Source organism: Carettochelys insculpta, chromosome 7 (assembly GCF_033958435.1).
Source record: "Carettochelys insculpta isolate YL-2023 chromosome 7, ASM3395843v1, whole genome shotgun sequence".
NCBI lineage: Eukaryota > Metazoa > Chordata > Testudines > Carettochelyidae > Carettochelys > Carettochelys insculpta.
In genome coordinates, this window is record NC_134143.1 from 909730 (window position 1) to 918448 (window position 8719).

An 8719-nucleotide genomic window follows, 5' to 3' on the forward strand; every position below is an offset into this window, starting at 1 on the left:
TGAGCTAAAGGAACCCCTGAAAGTGTGCTTGCTCTTCGGTCCTGTGATGATATTTATGGTGTAGATATGCGAGCAGAATTGGCAGCAAGGTTTGTTGCAGGGCTTGGTTCCCAGTTTAGAGTTACTGTGTTGTGACCTTTTGTTAGTTGCTGGTGACATTTTGTTTCAGGTCGGCAGGCTGTCTGTAGGCAAGGACAGGCCTGCCTCTCAAGGGCTGTGAGAGTGAAGGCTCATTGTCCAGGATGGTTTGCAGATCACAATTGATACATTGGAGAGGCCTTAGGTAGTGTCTCTATGTGACGGCCAGTGGTGTTCTCTTGTTTTCTTTGCAAGGCCTGTCTTGAGGCAGGTGGCTTCTGGGTACCCGTCTGGCTCTGTCAATCTGTTTCCTCACTTTCTTAGGTGAGTATTGTAGTTTGAGGAAAGCTTGGTAAAAGTCTTGTAGATGTTTGTCTCTGATGGATCAGAGCAAATCCGGTTGTACCTTAGTGCCTGGGTGTGTGCAATGCATCGTGTAGTCTGCTCTGGATGGAATCTGGAGGCGTGTAGATAAGCATAGAGGTCTGTGGGTTTTTGGTATCGGGTGGTATTTATGTGACCATCGCTTATCTGCATAGTAGTGTGCAGGAAGTGGATCTCTTGTGTGAACTGGTCCAGACTAAGTTTGATGGTGGGGTAGAAACTGTTGAAATCCTGGTGGAACTCTTCAAGAGCCTCCTTCCCAACCAATGAAGCAGTTGTAGATGTCCTTGGTCTTTCAGCGAGCGTTCTCTGCTATTAATCTTAGTGTCTGAATATGCTCTATGGTACTTTTATCTTTTCCAAATCCCACTTACTTGCCTGTTGGATGTTCCTTTATCTTTGGTCTCAGTCTCTCCATCAGTACCAGCAGCAGCAGCTTGCCTCGGTGACTTGTCAGGGTAATCCTTCTGTGCACTTCCTTTCTTGTGTATTGTCACCAGCGCGGATGTTGTCCTTTCCTTACTGGACTTTCCTTCCTTCCATGCTATGTTACATAGTTGGTGTATTTCCTGACTCATACTTTCTCTGCTGTATTTGATCATCCCTCCCATGATCTTATCATTTCTAGGGCATTTGTTTTTCGTTAGTCGTACCACTAACCTTTCTACCTCTTTCCTCAAAATATCAGATAAAGCTCTGCTGTCTGCCCACACCTGACCCCCTGCCAGCCCCAACACTTGGGGCTGCCCAGCTTTGATGGTGTTTAGATCTTATAAGGCACCGGAGGAAGCTCAACTTGTGCTGGGTGGAGTCACACAGACCAGGCAGAGCTGTGAATGACTGAGCCCAGTAGCACCAGCCCCCCTGCAGATCATGAATCTCCCTCCAGGCAGGAGGAAGTGTGGGGAAGGCTTTGGCAAAGAGAACTCAAGTGCAGCTGGTGTGTGTGTGGGAGGGGGGTGGTTGGTTTGGCTTTTGTCTAAAACTGTGACATGTGATAGCCATCTGTGGACCTAACCTCCAAATATTTATTGAGCTCTTTTTTAAACTCTGTTTGAGTCCTGGCCTTCACAGCGTCCTCTGGCAATGAGTTCCACAGGTTGACTGTGCGCTGTGTGAAGAAAAACTTTCTTTTATTAGTTTTGAACCTGCTACCCATTAATTTCATTTGGTGTCCTCTACTTCTTATATTATGGGAACAAGTAAATAACATTTTTGTAATCACTTTCTCCACACCATTCATGATTTTATATACTTCTATCATATCGCCCCTCAGTCTCCTCTTTTCAAGACTGAAAAGTCCCAGTCTCTCTAGCGTCTCCTCATGGCTACGTCTACATGTGCCCCAAACTTCGAAATGGCCACGCAAATGGCCTTTTCGAAGTTTACTAATTAAGCGTTGAAACGCATAATCAGCACTTCATTAGCATGCGGGCAGCCGCGGCACTTCGAAATTGACGCACCTCGCTGCCACACGTCTCGTCCAGACGGGGCTGCTTTTCGAAGGGACCCCGCCTACTTCGAACTCCCCTTATTCCCATCAGCTCATGTCCACTCTGCCCAGCTAGGCCCGTCTGCATGCGTCGGGGCGAGCGCCTCCCGAGCGGATGGCATTTCAGGGAAGAGGCAAAAGAAGAAAGTGGAGATTCTGTAGCCCACTGGGCTCTCGTCTTAGCCAGGCCTGCAAAATGGCTCCCGCTTGAAAGCAGACAGAAACACGGCATCTCATCCTTGCTCATCCCTTTCCTCTTCTGGCAGGCGCTTCTGTTTCTCCCGCGGGCCTGTGCTCTACCATCACCTCCCGGCCCAAGAGAACGTCCCTTGGTGCCATCGGGGCAAACTAGAGGCAAAAGGCCAATCAGCTCTTTTAAACAGCTTTCAAGCTTGGCCTCCTCTGCCCTTGGAGGCCAGCTTTTCCCCCGGCCTGTTTTCCTATACTTGCCAAAGAGGAACTAGAGGAAAGAAGCAAGTGCCACTAAGAAAGATGGCGTGGCTTTCGGCTCAAGACCCAGCGCCAAAGCTGCAGCTGAGCCCCTGTTGCTCTCCTGTCGCCTCCGCTCAAGCTCCAGGGGAGAATCCAGCCCTCGATGGAAAAGGCTGGACGGGACATTGTCTGTGGGTGTCCAGCAAGGTGAAGGGAGGGCTGGTCATAGTGTGATGGACCTCAGTGGGAATTTTGGGAAGGCCAGCTGGGGCTTCCGAGCTGGGTGTGCGGCTGGGTTTGTTGGTTTACATCACAGTGGTTTTCTCTTCTGGGGTGTGGTGCTTTTTGGGGGGGGTGGAACTCTTAGCCCAACATCACACCTCATGCAGGAGCCGTTGCTCTTTGTGCCAAGGCATGTGGCTGGGATCCAGGACTCAGGACCCTTTCCCCAAATGTACATATTCCCCTCCCACCACACACATCTGACCCTGTTCCACTTCAGACTCTGGAGCGTTCACTTTCCCTGGCTGGTGCCTCAAACGGCTTGCATATGTGGGGGCTTAGCTCAAGTGGTACCTCCTCCCCTTTCAGGTGAGGCGAGAGTCGGTTCCATGTCCATATCCTCCCACTGCTGGTTTTCCTTTCCCAGGAGCCCAGAATTGTCAGCCTGCAAATGTCTCTCTGTTCTGCAACATTGGCCTCCCTCTTACTAAAACCAGCCATGACAAACTTGTTCAACCTAATTTTGTAGTACAGACATAGCCAGAGGCATTTGAACCAGGCTGAATGGGATTTCTCGGGTGCCACACGAGTCTCTGCTAAAGTGTGGCTGTGTTTGGCTTGAGTAGTGGATTCCTGTTTCCATAACTTTCTTGCTTCCTCGAGAGGGAGTTCTTGAGGCCAGAAGACCTGGCAAGGAAATGAGAAGCAGAGAGAGCCAATGGAGCTGCTGTGGAGTTCTGGTGCCCTTGGGAGAGTGATCCTGCTGCTCCTACCTGAGTAAGGAGCGCTGTGCAGTGAGGGCTGGTAGCTCTGGGAGGCTGGGTCCAGGGATGTCCAACCCTCACCTGTTCTGCTTTCTTCCTCATTGGTTTTTTTTTCCTTTCATGAAACTTTAACACTTGAGGGATAGTGGGGAATAACAGCCGAAAAGGATCTGGGAGTTGGAGTGGACGAGATGCTGGACAAGAGTCAACAGTGTGCCCTTGTATCCAAGAAACCTAATGGCATATTAGGTTGCGTCAACAGGACCGTTGCCAGTAGATCCAGAGAACTGATTATTCCTCTTTATTCGGCTTTGGTGAGGCCGCATCTGGAGGACTTTGTCCAGTTCTGGGCCCCCTTTTACAGGAAGGATGTGGATACATTGGAGAGGGTCCAGCGGAGGGTGACCAAAATAATTAGGGGGATGGAGTATGTGACCTATGAAGAAAGGTTGAGGGAATTGGGACTGTTTAGTCTGCAGAAGAGAAGACTGAGGGGGGACTTGATAAAAGCCTTCAACTTACTGAAGGGAGGCTGCAAAGAGGCTGGAGAGAGGCTGTTCACAGTGGTCACGGATGGCAGAACACAGAACAATGGACTCAAGTTGCAGTTGGGAAGGTCCAGGTTGAACATTAGGAAAAACTTTTTCCACTCGGAGGGTGGTGAAGCATTGGAATGGTCTCCCCAGGGAAGTGGTGGAGTCTCCATCCCTGCAGGTGTTCAAGTCTCGCCTTGACAAAGCCCTGGCAGGGCTGATCTGATGGGTTTGGTCCTGCCTCGGGCAGGGGGCTGGACTTGATGATTTTTTTAGGTCTTTTCCAGCTCTTTTGTTCTACGATTCTATGATTCTACGACCACACACGCTCAGAGCCTCCTACACTCACACGTTTACCCAGATGAACCCCCACTGCTTTTAGTGACAGCTCTGTGGGAAGCTTTACGATATATTTCAACAACAGAGAACAATTTTTCTCTTCTGAGCTGTGAAAACTAAGTCTTTCTAAGGCTACGTCTGCACAAGCCAAACACTTCGAAATGGCCATGCAAATGGTCATTAACAAAATGGCCCACTCCATTAAAGTGCCGGCTGACAGCTCAGCAGCTCCAGCTCGAGCAAGAGTTTATCAGATTCACACTGGTGTGTCAGTTCGAGGGGACTGTAACTGCACCTGCTGAGTCGCATGGGAGGGAAACCGGCATCCATTGCGTCTGTGAGCTCCAGCTCAGACAGAGAACTTCTGCCTGGTTCTTCTTTCTCCTGCAAGTTGTTCAGGGACAGAGGTCATCAGCGCCCTTGCTAAGAAGCTGTAACATTTGCAAGTTCACCCTGGTTGTTGACACAACTTTTTGTTTCTGCCGCTGCCTAAAGCAGGGTCAGTCAGTCAATCAACTGCTCTGGGACGCTGCCAATAGGGCTGCAGAAAGGAGTCTCAGCTCGGGGCTGGACTTCATGGCGAAGCGGACAGGGAGCTGCAGACAGGGGAGTTTCGGAGGCAGAGCAAGTGATCCTGCCGCGGCAGAAGCTACCAGGTGAGAGCGCTGGCTTTTGGGGCGGGTGAGTGAGTGAGTGAGTGAGTGAGTGCGTGTGCTTAACTGTTTGAATTTGAACTGCCATTTTGATTTCAGGTGGGTGAGCTTCAGTTTCAGTTTCTGAGGCGGGTGGGATGCCTGTCTCACCTTTGTTCCCTTGATTGCCTTCATCAGCCTTTCCCTGTGTGACTCCCAGGGGGGAGAGCCTGACGCAGGCCAGTCGGCTTTGAAAGTCAGAGGCAAGGGTGACCAGGGGAGAGACACGGACAGGGAGCTGCAGACGGGGACTTGAAGAGGGAGTGTGACAGAGGGAGGCCTACGATGGCTAGGAACACCCCCAACACCTGTGCAAACACGACTCCTGTCTCCTCCACCTGCGCCTGTAGCCAGACAGACGGCCTGGCCATGGATGCCTCTGCCCAGATGCTGGAGCGGCTTTGCAGGGACTGTGGCTTGCAATTCCCACTCACTGATACCCAGGCTGGGGGCACCATCCAGTGTGAAAGGTGCCTGCTGGTGGAATCTCTCAGGCAGCAGGTGGGAGAGCTACAGGAGGAGGTGGCCAGGTTGAGGAGTACCCGACTCCACGAGAAGGTCCTGGACAGTATTCATGTGGAGACAGCTGAGGTGACTGTCCCAGGACACAGGACGGCTGATAAACCACTGGTGGAGGAGGAGATAGATCGGGGGGACACTGGCAGCTGGTTACTGCTGGCAGCAGGCAGTGTTCCACCCCTGCTCCGAACCCTCCCGCCGTGGTACTAGGAAACCGTTACGCTGTACTTGATACAGGAGACAAAGAATCGCCCCACACAGCAGAGGAGAAGCCTCGTGCCCCCACGGCTGGGAAGTCTGCTGCCACCCCTGCGAGGAGGAAGTGCAGATTAGTGGTGCTCAGGGACTCTCTTCTAAGGGGGAAGGAGGTGCCCATCTGTCGCCCTGACAGTTCATCTCGGGAGGTGAGCTGCCTGCCGGGGCCCGTATCCAAGACATTATAGAGGTGTTGTCGAGGATTATCCGTCCCTCTGACTACTATCCTATGCTTCTTATCCACGTGGGCACTAATGATACGGCAAAGTGTGATGCTGAGCAGGTCAAGAGTGACTTCAGGGCTCTGGGGGCACGGGTGAGCGAGTTTGGGGCACAGGTGGGTTTCCTTCCAGAAGATCCCCGCAGGCCACACGTCTGCACATGTACTTCGGAGTCAGGAAGAGCTTCTTCTGGACTCCGAACCATGTGCTGATATGCTAATGAGGTGTGGAAAATTTGCATCCATGCCTCATTAGCACTTTCCAGATAACTCATTAGCCTGAGGCTTCCAGAAGAAGCGGCACGTGTCAACACAGCCAAAGGCTATGTCTGCACAGCAGCATTATTCCTGAGTGAGGTATTCCAGAAGAGGTATTCCAGAATAGCCGATTCCAACATAGCACAGCTACACACAATATCAAAACAAAAAGCAGTCAAGTAGCACTTTAAAGACTAGCAAAATAGTTTAAAGTGCTACTTGACTGCTTTTTGGTTTGATAATGTATAGACTAGCTCGGCTTACTCTCTTTTACTACACATAATATGGATTTCAAATATGGCTCAGCTATTTTGACATACAGCAGCTGCAGACACCGAAGCCTGTTCTGAATACAGTCATTGGAAGGACTATGGCTTATTTTGAACGAGGCGCTATTCCCTCTCTACACAGTCCCTTTGTCAAAAGAGCTTTTTGAAATATTCAAAATAGCTGTAGTCATGACCCCAAGACACACTCAGCCAGGGCTCTGCTCTCTCTCTGGTTCTGTTTCCTTTGACATCCTGGGCTTAGGCAGGAAAAGTCTCTTCTTGTCCTCAGCTCTCGTAGAAGTGAAGAGAAGAGAAATTGGTATTTCCATCATCCTCAGAGAGTGGAAGTGGATTTTCTTCTCTTCAGTTCTATCCACACCTGCCCAGAGAGGAGAGAAAATAACCCTTCCCCAGCTGACTGTCCCCCTCAGCACCTCTGGGGCACCTGGCATTGGCTACTGTCAGCAGACAGGACACTGGGCTCGATGAGACTTTAGTCTGACTCAGTATGGCCGTTCTTATGTCTTATGTCTTTCCACATCAGCTCCATCTGTGCACTGGGCCTAGACATGAATTACGTATATCCAGGGGACGGTAAGGAAATGGGGAGCTCAGCATTCCTGTTCCTCACTTACACAAGGACAAGAGATGGAGGGTCAAAAAGGTGATGGGAAAAGTGTTACTGAGACGGGGGAGGGGATGGTGCATGTTGAAGGGCTGGATGGAGATTTCTGCTTGGAGAGTTCTGATTCTTCACACCTGACACTTGTCTAGCCAGGGCAGTCGGGGCAGGTGAGCATCAGTCACGAGATTGGTCTCACATGAAAGGGCACCAGAGGCTCTCTGTAGGTATTTGGAAAGAACAGAAAGAGGGGAACTGCTGGCTGGGTATTAAATATTCAGGAGTTTTCTGCTGCCAGTTTTCTTGAGAAGCCGGCAAACACCCACAGCCTGGTGGTGACTGCATTTCTACCACTACTGCACTGGAGCAGAGCAACTCAACTTGACTTTTCCCCTCCCACTTCTCATTTCCATGTGGGAAGGTCTGTTTTGGAGACACCTGAAGCTCCTGGTGAGCAGCTGCTTTGCTCTCCCCTTGTTCTGGGCTCCTTTGACCACAGTAAAGGGGTTGCACTTAAGCTGCCTGAAAGCTTTGGCCAACAGATCTTAGTTCACACCAAGCACCACAAGTTAGAACTCCAACACCCCCCATCTCACCAAGCAGCAAATCATCCCTGCTCTCCAATTCCAACAGAGCACTTGCTGGGGGAAGAGAAAGTAAGAAGCAAAGCTGGGAATTGAACCCAAGTCAACTGCATGGGAAGCAGCCATTCAAACCACTACACCACCAGCACCCATTTTGGGGGGAGGGGGGCTAAAAGGGCAACATGCAGAAATATGAATTACTGAGCATGTGGTTTCCACCCCACCCCGGCTCTTTTTTCATTAGTTGTAGGCATCCTTCGATCCCAAGGGATCCTGGGTTTGCGCCCCAGCTGGACTGATTCGCGCAGTGTCTCCTGTGGCTGTGCAATCCAAGGCGGGAGTGGCAGTCCTTTCCGCACAGTGAGCAGCAGGAGGCAGACGTCGCTCTGGGGTCACGGGCACGGACCTCTCTGAGGGCTCTCCTGCCTTCCGCTTCCTTCACCAAGGTAGTTTCATACATAACAAGCGCTTCCTTCACTCCCTGTTTCCAGACATGCGTGTCTGAGGCGAGCGAATGCCAGGTGTTCGCACTGATAGAGAGAGCACTGAGGTCACACTTGCACGTGTCCTTGTAGCGCAATTTAGGTCGCCCTTTCAGCCTCTTTCCAGACGCCAGTTGGCCGAAGAGGAGGTGCTTCGGTATTCGGCCATCCGTCATGCGTGAGACGTGGCCCAGCCAGCGCATACGCCTCTGTTTAAGAAGGGTGACCATGGAGGCGGCGCCCTCTCAAGCACTGCGCTACTGGGGACCTTGTCCTGCCATGAGACACCGAGTATGCGCCTAAGGCAGCGCATGTGGAACGTGTTGAGCCGCTGCTCTTGTTTTGAGTGAAAAGTCCATGTTTCACTGGTGTACAGCAGTGTGCTCAAAACACAGCTATCAAGTGACAAGTTGCCCCAGGGCCAGTGAACCTCCTTCTCCCCCACCGAGCATTCACCAGGGTCTCTGGCCTTCAGGGAAAAAAAGCCTTGGAGTTGTGATGGCTGAGTGGTTAAGGTGTTGGACTTGAAATCCAATAGGGTTTCCCTGCGCAGGTTCAAATTCTGCTCACAGCG

The 8719-nt window shown here is 51.2% G+C and overlaps 1 non-coding gene across 1 annotated transcript; it reads left to right on the plus strand.

Annotated features, from left to right (window-relative positions):
- The first annotated feature begins 8637 nt into the window (after positions 1-8637).
- TRNAS-UGA (transfer RNA serine (anticodon UGA)) lies at positions 8638-8719 on the plus strand. The gene has a single exon. It is a non-coding gene; the product is annotated as a tRNA-Ser (tRNA).